At 39.6% G+C, this 14,349-nt stretch overlaps 1 protein-coding gene across 2 annotated transcripts in view; it reads right to left on the reverse strand.

The window, feature by feature from the left end:
* pde5ab (phosphodiesterase 5A, cGMP-specific, b) overlaps positions 1–712 on the reverse strand; it is a 175,523-nt gene extending 174,811 nt beyond the window's left edge. Inside the window, exon 1 of one of the 2 annotated variants that reach the window (XM_060832412.1) lies at positions 597–712. The gene's annotated coding sequence lies outside the window, so the exon portion shown is untranslated. The remainder of the gene's footprint in view (positions 1–596) is intronic. The other variant, XM_060832403.1, reaches the window with a different exon arrangement.
* Positions 713–14,349: the final 13,637 nt, after the last annotated feature.

Below are 14,349 nucleotides of genomic sequence, written 5' to 3' on the forward strand. Positions count from 1 at the left end.
CCACCAGCATTATCCCTCTCCTCCCGCCTCGCTGCTGCCGGTTACATTGTTGCCCGGGTAGCTCGGGAGTGTACAGCCGGAGACAGAGAACCTGACCTCCCATGGCGGGGACAGAAGACACGGTTAAGGTTCCAAGCACAGGACCTTAAAAGCGCCTTCACGCCGTCCTGTCGGGAAGCTGCAGGCAGCAGGAGCCGCCTGTTCCTGCCCCGGCAGCAAACACAGCCCCCGAGCACCCTCAAAACCCGGAGCAGGATTTCCCAACACTACACATAACAAACCCCTTCAGATAGTGTCAGCATCACATACAACTCACGGCTCAGAGGTACAGGTACAGTTAGTCCGTCAGGACAGTGTCTGCTATTCTTGTTCAGGCATCATATTATTTCATTGCATTTTCTTGATCATATCACAATGCACTGACCGTTTTATACACATAATAGACATTAACAACTGTCAGTATTTATCATTAGGAAAAAATGCTTTTGCTCCAATAATATTCACTTTGGAATTCTTTTCAGTGTTTTTGACAGGACTCAAAATATGCTAGTTTTAACCAAAGTACTTGTATTAATCTATGTTATGTACAAACTTACCAAACCTTGGAAATCTTTAAAGACCTTCTCCCTGAAATGTCTTTCCCTACATTGTTCAATGGTACAGGGCTCAGAACTGTAAAATAACCCTGTAACCCTCTACTAATATGGGGGCATGATATTTAACTCGAAGGGAACTCTTTACGGATTCATAGCCCTGGCACAGATTTCCTCATACCAGGAATGCATTTTGGAAATCTGAGTTCCGTGATCAGCAGGCTGCGCAGGATTCTTTATCCCAAACATTGCAGCTTTAGCTATGAGCATGACAGTTCCAAAACTTGGTTTTCTGCATCTGGATTGTATTTTCTGATTCCTTTCCTGTCTCATTGTCCAGTCCCCGACCTTCGCTTCCTCTTTCGCACGCTGTCTGCCTTTCTCTCCATCTCACACAAACACAAGCCCAGTGCTTCTCAACCTCTCTGATTCCCTCTGTCAGTGTAAATCTTTTTTTTTACTCTTTTCAAATATACTACTACCTCTCATTCACTTTTATCTTTCCTTATTCATGTGGAGAAACTGGAAGAACACAGCGTAAAATCCCATTTAAAACAGAGATAAAGATTTCTTTATCTCTCCGAGGATCATTAGTCTGTGGCATTTTATTCCCGAGAGGGGAGGTAGGATCACTGCATATTTTTCAGGCTGTTATTTCGATCCTTGATTGACAAAGGAGCCAAGGTGGATGGTTGAGAGGAGAATAAAGGTTACAAGTAGATCTGCCAAAATTTTATTGAATTGCTGAGTGTCTTGAGAGACTGAATGGTCTGCCAGCGCTCTTCATTCAAATGGTTATATGTCTGTATGTTCCCTCAGTCCTTTGTTCACTCTCATTCCCTCTTGACACAATATCTGTCTCAAACTGCTCACCGTTCTGTCCTTGCCTTTGTCATTCTCTCAGTCTCTGTCTTTGTTGTATCCAAATGCCTTTTAAATGTTGCAATTGTACCAACCTCCACCACTTCCTCTGGCAGCTCATCCCATACACGTACCATCCTCTGTATGAAAACGTTGCCCCTTAGGTCTCTTTTATATCTTCCCCCTTTCACCCAAAACCTATGCCCTCTAATTTTGGAGTCCTCCACTTCAGGGAAAAGACTTTGCCTATTTATCCTACCCATGCCCTTAAGATTTTATAAACCTCTATAAGGTCACCTCTCAACCTCTGATGCTCCAGTGAAAACAGCCCCAGTCTATTCAGCCTCTCCCTATAGCTCAAATCCTCCAACCCTGGCAACGTCCTTGTTAATCTTTTCTGAACCCTTTCAAGTTTTACAACATCCTTCTGATAGGAAGGAGACCAAATTGCAAGCAATATTCCAACAGTGGTCTAACCAATGTCCTGTATAGTTGCAACATGACCTCCCAATTCCTATACTCAATACTCTGACCAATAAAGGAAAGCATACCAAACGCCTTCTTCACTATCCTATCTACCTGTGACTTCACTTTCAAGGAGCTATGAACCTGCACTCCAAGGACTCTGTTCAGCAGTACTCCCGAGGACTTTACCAGTAAGTATATAAGTCCTGCTAAGGTTTGCTTTCCCAAAATGCAGCACCTCATATTTATCTAAATTAAGTCCATCTGCCACTTCTCAGCTCATTGGCCCATCTGGTCAAGATCCTGTTGTAATCTGAGATAACCCTCTTCGCTGTCCTCTACACTCCAATTTTGGTGTCATCTGCAAACTTACTAACTCTATCTCTTATGCTCACATCCAAATTATTTATATAAATGATAAAAAGTAGTGGACCCAACACTGATCCTTGTGGCACTCCACTGGTCTCAGGCCTCCAGTCTGAAAAACGACCCTTCACCACCACCCTCTGTTTTCTACCTTTGAGCCAGTTCTATATCCAAATAGAACTGTATTCCATGAGATCTAACCTTGCTAACCAGTCTCCCATGGGGAACCTTGTCGAACGCCTTACTGAAGTCCATGTAGATCACATCTACCACTCTGCCCTCATCAATCCTCTTTGTTACTTCTTCAAATAACCCAATCAAATTTGTGAGATATGATTTCCCACACACAAAGCCATGTTGACTATCCCGAATCAGTCCTTGCCTTTCCAAACACATGTACATCCTGTCCCTCAGGATTCCTTCCAACAACTTTCCAACAGCAACGTCAGGCTCACTGGTCTATAGTTCCCTGGCTTATCCTTACCACTCTTCTTCAACAGTGGCACCATGTTATCCAAACTCCAGTCTTCTGGCACCTCACCTGTGACTATCGATGATATAAATATCTGAGTAAGAGGCCCAGTAATCACTTCCTTAGCTTCTCACAGAGTTCTCGGGTACACCTGATCTTCCTCATCTTCCACCTCGGAACACTTCAACCCCAGGGCATCAATGTGGACTTCACCAGTTGCCTCATTTCCCCTTCCCCCACCTTACCCCAGTTCCAATCTGCCAGCTCAGCACCATCCTCATGAACTGTCCTGCCCGCCAATCTCACTTCCCACCTATCCACTCCACCCTCCTCTCTGACCTATCCCCTTCATCCCCAACTCCATCCAACTAGCTACCTTCTCCCCAGCTACCCCCCCCCCCCCCCCCCCCATTTCCCTCCACCCCGGAGGCTCCCTACCTCATTCCTGATGAAGGGCTTTTGCCCAAAACGTTGATTTTCCTGCTCCTTGAATGCTCCCTGACCTGCTGTGCTTTTCCAGCACCACTCTAATCTTGACTCTGATCTCCAGCATCTGCGGTCCTCACTTTTGTCTACACCTGATCAGGTCCTGGGGATTTAGCCACTTTTATGTATTTCAAGACATCCGGCACTTCCTCCTCTGTAATATGGCCATTTTTCAAGATGTCACCATCTATTTCCCCAGCTTCTGTACCTTCCATGTCCTTTTCCACAGTAAATACTGATGCAAAATACTAATTTCGTATCTCCCCATCTCCTGCGGCTCCACAAAAAGTCCACCTTGCTGCTCTTTGAGGGGGCCTATTCTCACCCTCGTTACCCATTTGTTTGTCTTTCTTGTAAGTTTCTCCCGATAGTCAGTATTCTTCCTCATTGCCACTTTTTCATTTATGCTCACTCTTGTGATGTTTTTCTGTCTATTATCTTCATTTTTTTTCTTCTTTTTCAATTTTCTACTTTCCCCATCTCTCACTTTTTTTTCCTTTACCTCTGTCTTTCATTCCTTTAGTCTTAACCCCTTTCCTCAATTCTATCTTGCATCATAGGCATAATGTGTTTGCTCTCATATGGTAATAGATGTGTACTTCATTACCCTTGGGGGGGTTGCAATTATATTGTGCAGTAGCTAGCCTTTGTAAGGTTATAAAAGGTGATTGACTCTCACACTCTAATCATTTATTAGAGTTGGAAATTGGAAATTGGAAATTTGATCTTTCTTTTGGTGCCGTATGAAACATGGAGTCATTCAGACTGGACCCTCCACAATCTTTTTGTCTGACACTCAATCTCATGCATACCATCCACACGCAGTCATACACCCATACACCGATTGAATACAGTTAAAAGATAATGGACTTCTACAGATTCCACTTGACACAATCTCTGCTTACTGATGATTTCTGACGTTAGCTCTCAAGTGAACTTGAAATTCAAATAGGCTGGGAAAGCTCCTTCTTTCTTTTTGGATTCTCACAAAAAAAAGTCTCACCATATACTTTTCACAAGTTAAACGTACTTTCAAGTAAGGTGTTTATTTCATATCTTCTGTTATGGGTTAACTCTTCAGAGGCCCAGCATGTCTGGTGTTGGTGTGAAGGCCACCAGAATACAATAGGAAGTTGATAGTGGCCATGGAAATTTGATCTTTCTTTGGATGCCATTCAGACTGGACACTCCACAATCTTTTTGTCTTGAGCCATAGATGGCTGTGAGGTGTTGTTCAATTTCATCCATATTTAATTAATTATTTGCAAGAGAATTGACCCTATCTGTAATCCCAAAACCCAAAAGTCACCTTATTTGTGGCAGCCTTCTGAACAATTTATTTGTGTCTGATGTTCAAAGGTATTGACTCAAAGTTTACAATATGGCAGGGCATGATGTTAAAAATCACACAACACCAGGTTATAGTTTAATTGGAAGCACTGTTTTTGTAACGCTGCTCCTTCATCAGGTGGTTGTGGAGTTTAAGATTGTAAGACACAGAATTTATAGCAAAAGTTTACAGTGTGATGTAACTGAAATTGTATATAATAATTAGATATAATTTCAGTTACATTACACTGTAAACTTTTGCTATAAATTCTGTCTTACAATCTTATACTCCACAACCACTTGATGAAGGAGCTGTGCTCCGAAAGTTAGTGCGCTTCCAATTAAACCAGTTGGACTATAACCTAGTGCTGTGTGATTTTTAATTTTGTACATCCCAGTCCAACATTAGCATCTCCAAATCATGACTGGGCATGACAATTGCTTTAAACTTCTCGTTTTTTCTCTCTCTCACAATTTCATATTATCACATTACCTCTCTCTCACTTTTCTCTTCACACTATTCTTCCATATTAATGATGACATCTCTTTGCCTCAATAATACAACAATATCTTTTATTCAGGTGACTAAATTTTACTTTTTTTCCTCGTTCAGAGAATGATACGTTGGTCTTCTATTCTTATGCTGTTTACTCACATTTTCTCCTGCTGTTGGACTTCAGAGAGGTTGCATAAAAACTGAAAGGGGGATTTCCCTAAGGAAAGTGAAGTGCATTTAAGTTAAAATAGTTGAATTCAAAATCATTCCAGAAATATTTAAAAGTGTCGATTCCAGAATCGTCCATCAACATTATTTACTCATTTGCAGTTAAAACCATTTCAATTATTAAGAGAATTTGGAACTTCCCCTCTAAATGGTACTTAGTTTAAAAAAAAACGACAAAAGAGTTACCCAACTCTGGGTAAGACGGAATAGTCTCTATGTATCCTGGGTTTAATATAATTGTCTCATTCGTTATTTACCTCAAACCAGATGTGTGGCAAAAATGTAGAGTTGGGTCATTAACATATTGACCAGTAACGTATAACAGTGAAAACCAGCATTCTACTTTCTGTTGTTAAAAAAATACTTCCAAGTTTAATATATTACCTGATATTTAGTAAATATTTCTAAAGCATCTTGTTTCTATTCTTAATCATTGTTTAGATCTTGAAGTAGGATGCAGTTCAAAATTCAATTTTTCATACTCTTTGATGAATTGGAAAATCATCCTGATCGATGAACCTCAGATCCCAAACACGATTTTCAATGTGGTTTACCACTAGAATGGGCATGAAATAAAAAGTCAATATTTTTCAAATAACACCTCTGATTTTCTTAAATCAAAAAGCCAATGCTTGTTTTAACTATATAGTTCAGGATTTAGATTTACTTTTTATTCTGTCCACATTAAAACACAGGCAAGTTTTGATGGAGAGATAGCTGAAAAAAATGATGAAGATTTTCAATTTGTAGCTTGGGAACATTATTCATTCTAAATCTTTTTTCCAAAGCATCTCAGATTAGCAGCTTGATAGGGCATTGATTATAGTCTCGTCTTGGAATATAGTTATGAATTCTGGGCATACTTGTAAATGTTAACGTGGGAAAAAAAGAACAGACTGAAACAAACTGTAGATTTATGGGTGTGCTTGATTGTAATTTAACTGAGTTTTGTTATTAAAAATTGTAAACTTAAAGATTTAACAGCTGTAACCCATTGTATGTCCACAGAAATAACTAATTTTAAAAGCTTTTTTCTCATGCAGTTTACTTTGCTGCAGCTCACTGACAAGTTTAAATTAAGAAAATAACTGGCACAGGAATACTAACAATATTTTCTTTGCACTTTGTAACATACATAATATTAGAATTAGCAGTGATTTAGTTAAAAGGTAGATATAAATTAGTTCAATCAGAACAGAAGGAAATGACACTTGCTGTAGATGATCATGCACTGTGTTATAATTGCATCTGTTATTGGGGCAGGTGCATTGGACAGCTAAACAAAACATTCAAAAAGCCACATTTTCCATCACACATATGGCTCATGACTGCTAGTCATCTCTGGTGTATTATTAATAGAATCATATTAATGAAGCATTCACAGAGAACTGTAAATTGCATAGGTTGGATATTTTACTTTCTTTAAGTCTTTGCATTACTGCTTTGTTATCTCTGATTATACATTTAAGTAGATTATACAGATGTGGATCATTGATTTCAAAATATTCTTAAAGTAACATTATTAATATCCTTTGGGTATTACATATCTGGTTATCTTTTTTTAACTGGTTTAAATCTTCTAATCTTATTTGTGACACATTACGAGGTCTTAAGATGATGGATGAGAGATGTCATTCAATCTAGCTGAGTGTAAGCATACAGAATAATCAAGAAATCCTTGTATTTACATTGAGTTCTTAAATTTGGTGTAACTGGTCTGTGTCAGTGTTTACACTACAGAAGAAATTTTTCCACATCACTGTGACTGGACAGGCTATTCAATACAATGAACTTATGATGGAAAATGATGAACTGATCATGGAGTTACAAAAGATGGACAATGATTAAAGCATGCTGGGAAATGGAACCCAGCCTTGACTAAAGTGACTGTGGGAATAAACAATACTGTAGAATTCAGACAGGCTGCAGTCACCAACACAGTTTGCAACTTGGTAGTTGTATACCCTACAATACACACACTAATTTGGGTTTGAATGGAGGCAGTGGACATCATCCTCAGGGTGATTGGAAACACCGAGTGTGTACCAGACATGGAGGTACCTCACATCCTTATTTGGAGGAGGCTACGTGCACCCAGCACCTCTAGGAACAGATGTCTAAGGGCCACCCTACCATCAACATACCAAAGAGTCGAGCATGGTGCTGGAAAAACACAGCAGATCAGGCAGCATCTGAGGAGCACGAAAATCGGATGCTGCCTGACCTGCTGTGCTTTTCCAGCACCACACTCTCGACTCTAATCTCCAGCATCTGCAGTCCTCACTTTCGCCTAGTTGAGCAATGTACCAAAGCCTGGTTGGGTCCGATTGGTCAGAGTGATTGAGCTGGAGCGATCTATTGGAGGAAACTCAAGACTCATGCGAAAAGGGAATGGAGACTTTGGAGTATAAGAATCTCTGCAATACCACGCTCTGGACTGTAACTCGAGAATAACCATCGAGAAGTGAAGACACCGTTGAAACCATGGGGAGAAAGCCAAGTTCTGGTGTGGTGGCATGTGATCATTCAGAGTTAAGTTAAAGCACAGAGAAATTTGTAGAGTAAATTATAAGTTTACAGTGTATTGTCGTTATTGTATTAATCGTAATAAATAAATATTTCTTTTATTATTAAGAGTCGACTCACAGTTCTTTCGTTGGTATAAGAATTAAAACACACTGTGTGGCAGGCGCAACATCACTTTCATCAAGATGACTGTATATCTTTCCCTGGTCATGTGTTTATCTAGCTTCTCCTTAAAAGAACATAACAGCACAAGACCTTGGAGCAGGAGTAGACAATTGCTGCCCCTTGAGCCTGCTGTGCCATTAATATGATCATGGCTGATTTCAGCTTAAGAGCTGAAAATGTGTTGCTGGTTAAAGCACAGCAGGTTAGGCAGCATCCAAGGAACAGGAAATTTGACGTTTCGGGCCAGAGCCCTTCATCAGGAATGATTTCAGCTTAACACCAACTCCACTTTTCCTGCCCACTTTCCATAAACCTTCAACTCATTACTAATTAAAAACCTATCTATCTCCTCCTTAAATTTAATCAATGTCCCGGCATCCACCGGTCTCCACACATTCATGACACTTAAAGAGAAGTAGCTCCTGCTCATCTCTGTTTTGAATGTGCTGGCCCTTATCCTAAAACTATGATGTCTCTTTTCAGATTGCCCCACAAGAGGTAACATCCTCTCTCTGTCTACTTTGTCAATCCCTGTGAGCAGTTGCTATTTGTTTAAAGTAATCTTTGTGGATACAATTCTATATTCCAACTACTCACCTTGCAAAGCAGTTCCTCCTGAATTCTGTAAATGATTTGTTAATAACTGTTCTGTATTGCCCCTCATTTCACTGCTCACCCTCAAGTGAAAACATCTTCTCAACAGCTACTGTTGGAGAAGTCATGGTGGGAACACCTTTACTATGATACTGAAAGAAAACAGCAGATTCAATCTCCATATTGTCGTTCCAATCTCTTTGTCTACCAGGTGGTCTTTGCTGAGTGACATGCAAGGCTATTCTGGTGTTGCCCAAATATGAAATCTTGGCTTCGTATTGACCATCTGGGATTTCAGGATTTCATTGTATAAGAGTTTCCTAATGTCTGAAGGGAACTCCTCTGCAAACATGACAAAGCAGGAAGTCATCAGTGATGCATTGGGTATCTGGGGAGCAATGGTAGATGGTGCCACAGAACGTGTCCTTGATAGTACAAATCTTCAATGTGTAACCAAAATATTCCTGTAATCTGAGTAATCTGCAAATCGCAGATGGATTGCTGTAAGTGGCCTATTCAGCACAGAGACCCTCAGCTCCAATTGCATAGATCCTTGCCTGTAGAGCCTGTGACCTTCATCAGAGATTCAAAAGCAGCATTGAGACATTGGGTGGTCTCTAACCGTGCTGCAGTGGAAGCTGAGATATTAACCACTGGGTGCTCTGTTTTGGCCATGGTTGCCAGTGATGTAGTGCAGCTGTCCATCCCCCCCACTGTAGAAAGTCTGGGTTTCGAGCTCTAATCAATGCTATGCATCACATTGGAGGTAGACTCCTCCATGCTCCCAGACAGTGGTCTGACCGGCCTGCCAATGCATCTTAAGGGTTCTCTTGCATCCTTTCCTATTAAAGTCTTCACCAAAATTCCATTCAACAGAAGCCATCTGCAAACTTGCCCTTTAAAGAACTATCTCATGAGTTACTATTTCCTCCAGTATCTGAGCTGGTGACTGGTGTTACATGATGAATGCTGCTGCCACCTCAGTACTGTTGAGTGGTTGATCTTTCTCTACCTTCTGTATATTCAGACTGTTCATCCCAATCCTCTCTTTCTCCCTTTATTATTTTATTTAAGGCTGGGAGGCAGCACCCCTGATGCTCCTGATAGAGAAAGATTGCTTAAAGACATTTTTTTCAGGAAGAATCCTCCATTCCCTTTAATTGCTGGCTTTCTTAAGGTCTGAGAGCGCCAGCTTAATATGTAAATAGGCAACTTACCTTTTGGCAAAGATTGGCTGTCCAGTAAAATTAGAAGAGAACAGTGTGGCCACATTTGAAACTTTAAAACTGTTACCTCTTAACACCAAACCTCCCATTTTTAATGTTAAAATTAACTCCCTTCAGCAAATTTTCTCAACTCACTGGTATAATTTATATTCTTGCCCTTTTATAAAAGTCTATTTTTTGGCAGAGATTGAAGAACTGTAAAGGTAGATAGAGATTCTGGACAAGATTTCCAGGTCACACATGGGTAGAAAGATAAGGTAGCCTTATGCTTTTGTAAGACCATCTTATGACTATGGCCACAATTATGACCAATTATGATTTTTGCAGGAGTGGGCTGTGCAAAGGAGAGGACAATGCAAAATATCTCTTTGTACAATAATATTCCTATAATAGACTGATTACCAAAATTAGAATCACTAAATACCGCACTTAAGACTATTTGTTTTCCAGGTATTCACATTTCTTTGTATATAGATCCCAAATGCTTTAACGTAATTATCATATTCTCCTTATCTTATATCAAGTACCGAAACAACATCTCAGCCACTGAGCATCCCAGACAGTACAGTGTGTATCTCTGTTGGCACACTAAAGGTTGTCTGCACCTGGCTCCACTGTTATTCTCTGTTAAAACGACTAACACAAACAAAAATCCATCAAGATGCTTAACAATCAGCAAAGTACCAAAAAATTTCCAGGCAAACAAAAAGTTTATGTTTGTGTAATTTGTATACTTTCATGTTAGCACAGGACAAAATGTTGGTACAATATTTGATCATCACTACCATAGGTGAGATACAAACTTTTATGTCTTAGTAGTTTTCCAATAATATTTTCCTTTATGTCAATTCTTTCTCAACTAGTTGGTAGGATGGGGTGAAGAAACGGCACCCCCATCCACTTTAGTTGTTATTTAATCTTTCACTATCACTTTTAACAAATGGAGGAAATGGGTGTTAATGGTATTCTCCTGTTGTTTTGCTTCAATTATCCTGATTATTAACAATGTAAAGATTACATTGCTGTTCATGGTTACTATGTACTAGTTAAAGAAACAAATCTATTAAATAGTTGTTGTTCAAATCATATTATTATATTCTATATTTTCTCATTGTTGTCAACTCTTTGCCATCTGTCTTTGATGAAATGCTTTCATTAATATTTAACTCTTATATTTTAGAGAGCACACTTCAATTCTTCTTGCACATTTCTTTCTTTGCTCCTTTGGGGACTCAGAGCGAGGTTTAGCTGGTGAAACAGCCACCAATAACACCCTCACATTCGAGTTAGTTACATTTGCCAGCAATTGGGCAATAATGGGCAATGGAAAAGATTATCCCACAAGCAGCGCCAAGTTCTGAATCCCATCGACACCACAGGTACTGGTCTTGATGCTAAATAAATTTTAAATCTGACTTGTTACAGTCCCAAATGCTCTTGGCAATTAATGCTCTTGAGCATAATGTGCACTACTGATGCCCTGTCAATCTAGGTATATTCGCAGATATCATATGGTGAGTGCCTCAGGCAATGCAGTGTAGTGCTACATATTCCAGAGCTTTGTCTTGTGGAGTGGTTGTCTTCTGAATAATCCAAAGGACTAAGGAATGAGCAGGAGCATTGGAATTAATAAGAGGTGTAACAGCTGAAAGGAATGACTGTGAGATACAACTATGACAATGTGCAAGAAATTGGAAGAAAAACACAGAACACTTCAACAAAACCCATGCAGACAAAGATACAAAACCAAATCCATACACAGATATCAAAATGATGGACTAGTATTTGTGTATCTGTCTGCCTTCCCTTTTCTTAGTCTGGGTGCATGGCTATCAGGTAACTAGGCTCAAAGCCTAGAAATCTTTTATGCAAACAAGAATTGGAAAATGTCAAACTGTGAGTGACATGTTTTGAAATTGCAAACATAGCTGTAATAAAGATTATCAGCAAGTGATGAGGAATATAATTTTGTTCCCTTTACACTATGATTATTGTCATAACCAAGCTGTGATCTTCTTAATTCAATGTGATAACTAATAACTATTGCTTCACTTCCCACTGTTCGAGACCCCAGATATTCTTTCCAGATGAAACAGCAATTTACCTGAACTCTTTTTTTCAATCTGGTATACTATATCTTATAATTGCAATGTGCACTTTGTTGACCAAACACAAATCGGGTGATTGCTTTCACGAACGTTTCTCTTTGTTCTGCAACTGTGATCATCACATTAAATTCCCACTTAGCCTCCCATGTTATTCTAACGACGCTCAAGGTACGGAACCCAAGCCTGAATCTTGCATTGTTTTGCCAAATTTGAGGACCGTCAATTTTGTTTTGGAGGATTCATAAACACAGGTAGGATCATGAGCAGCAGGCAGGTATGTGGGACACAATGGCCCGCATTGGCTCAGACACTGCACCAGCGCATTGTGTCATGTGACTGTCTGCCTCCATAGTAACTGCCATGAATAGCCAGGGCCGCTGGAGAGACATCCATCCTCAGCACTGATGCTATGGTGACAGGGGAAGGAGGATCACTTCACAAGCAGGTAGCAAGGTGTGAGAAAGTACTCAGTTTGAGGAGGAACCACACACACACATTGAGGACATTATAGAGGAGGCCAGGTCCTGCCACTCCATCCTGCCGTCCTCCCTCAAACTTGGAAGTTCAGACAGAGGAGGATCATCTTGGAGAGAAGACCCTCAGCATGTGAATGAATGGATTCCCCTGAATACTGAACTCTTCCGTTAAATCTTGCTCTTTCAAGCGCTTTGTTTGTTCTCGAACTAAAGGAACTGTCGAATGATGTAGAATCTTATCAAAAGTATCTATGTTCTTTATACCTTCAACATTATCTGCTTCCACCATTTCGCAATGCTACTTTTATTCCTTGCTTTAAAAGCTTTTAATTTTGTATTATACCAACTTTTTCAGAAGTATATTCTTACATTTTCAATACAGTAATGTTGCTTTATTTTCCTTGTCTTAAAGGTTTCTAATTCTGTAATACAACAACACTGTCTCTCTTTACTATTTACTGGAGATTTTCTCATCAAAATATTGGTTTTCCACATTCAGCAGCAAAAGTGTGGGTTTTCCAAATTTTCTAGACAAAGTGGAGATTTCCTGTCTTCTCACAGCCAAAAGGGAATGATTTTTTGCATTTCACAACATAATTAACAATGCCCATCCTTTCAGATGAATCTCTCAAATAAAGTGTGGCTCCTGCAGCCTTAATAAGCTATTCCTGCCTGAATTATACTTAAATTGCAAATTTCCTGCTTTTAATGCAGCCTCCTTGGTCTCACTACCAACTCCTGCTATTAGACCCTTGTGTGTCTAGGCATTTAAATCACCCCTTTCACACCTTATAGTTGGCTCCATGATTTGGCAAGGGGAAATGGTTTGGTTCTCTCTTGTTGCAGTTGGTGACAGTCTGGCAGTCATGTATCACAAAGGTCACTTGCCATTTGTCAGACACACTGAATGTCGTCTAGGTCTTCCTGTATGTAGAAAGAGACTGCTTCAGGAGTTGTTAATGATACTGAAAACCATGCAACCAAATGCCACACATCCACCCACTTCACATTATGCTGTAGGGAAAGTCATATTGAATACCTGAAGATTGGGTCTTGGACAATACTTTGAAATCCATTACCTTTGATACACAAACTGAGAGTTGGATGTGAGGAGCAAAAAGATATTAGGAGAGGCATGAGAGATGCTTAATATAAATGATTAAGAATCAAAAGTGAAAGGAACGAGGCTGGCACATGCTGAAAAGGAATGAAACAGAGAAAAAGCCAAGAAGCAGTATTGAGCAGGCTTTCCAAGTCAGTGTTTCTGGCACATGCGGGAAACTGTGCCCCCCGGCTCTTAATTTTCCATCCAGTTGGCTTCAGGAGTGCACAATTTCTTGATTTGTAATCACAGCACGTACTAATAATATAGAACTGGACATTCGCTCATTAAAATAGAGCAGCAAACAGCAGCCAGGGAAACTATATCAAACAAGAAACCAACAAGTTAAGAGTCTATCAAAATAACAAGGTGATTTAAACAACTGGGAAGAGAGTCAACAGAAAACTAGAAAGTAACACAAATTGGAAATGCGGCAGAAACCTGCATATTTGAAAAAGACTATGCAAATGGGAGCAACTAATCCACTGAAGTAGCATTCAATGTTTTTCTTTTTCTTTGTAGGGCATTCCAATTTTATCCATATGAGAAATGTAATGAAAAGGTAGAATTGGTATTCAGTGAACTATATTCTCAAATATGGCAGCTCTGAATGTACAATAAACTTTGGAAATACAGATATTTGGAAATGAGATGTGTAATTACTAGTGATAGGCTTGATTGAGGTTATTATTAAAATGGGTGTGGCTGTGCATGGATAAATCATATCTCATATTGTTTCCAACTTCTTGTACACCCTGCTCAGGACCTGCACTTCTTTAAATCTTAATCAATTTTCCAATCTATTTTGTGAGCTTTGATTGATTTGAAAGCATATTCATGTTTACAAGAGGGAATT

This window comes from Hemiscyllium ocellatum, chromosome 1 (genome assembly GCF_020745735.1).
Source record: "Hemiscyllium ocellatum isolate sHemOce1 chromosome 1, sHemOce1.pat.X.cur, whole genome shotgun sequence".
Classification (NCBI taxonomy): domain Eukaryota; kingdom Metazoa; phylum Chordata; class Chondrichthyes; order Orectolobiformes; family Hemiscylliidae; genus Hemiscyllium; species Hemiscyllium ocellatum.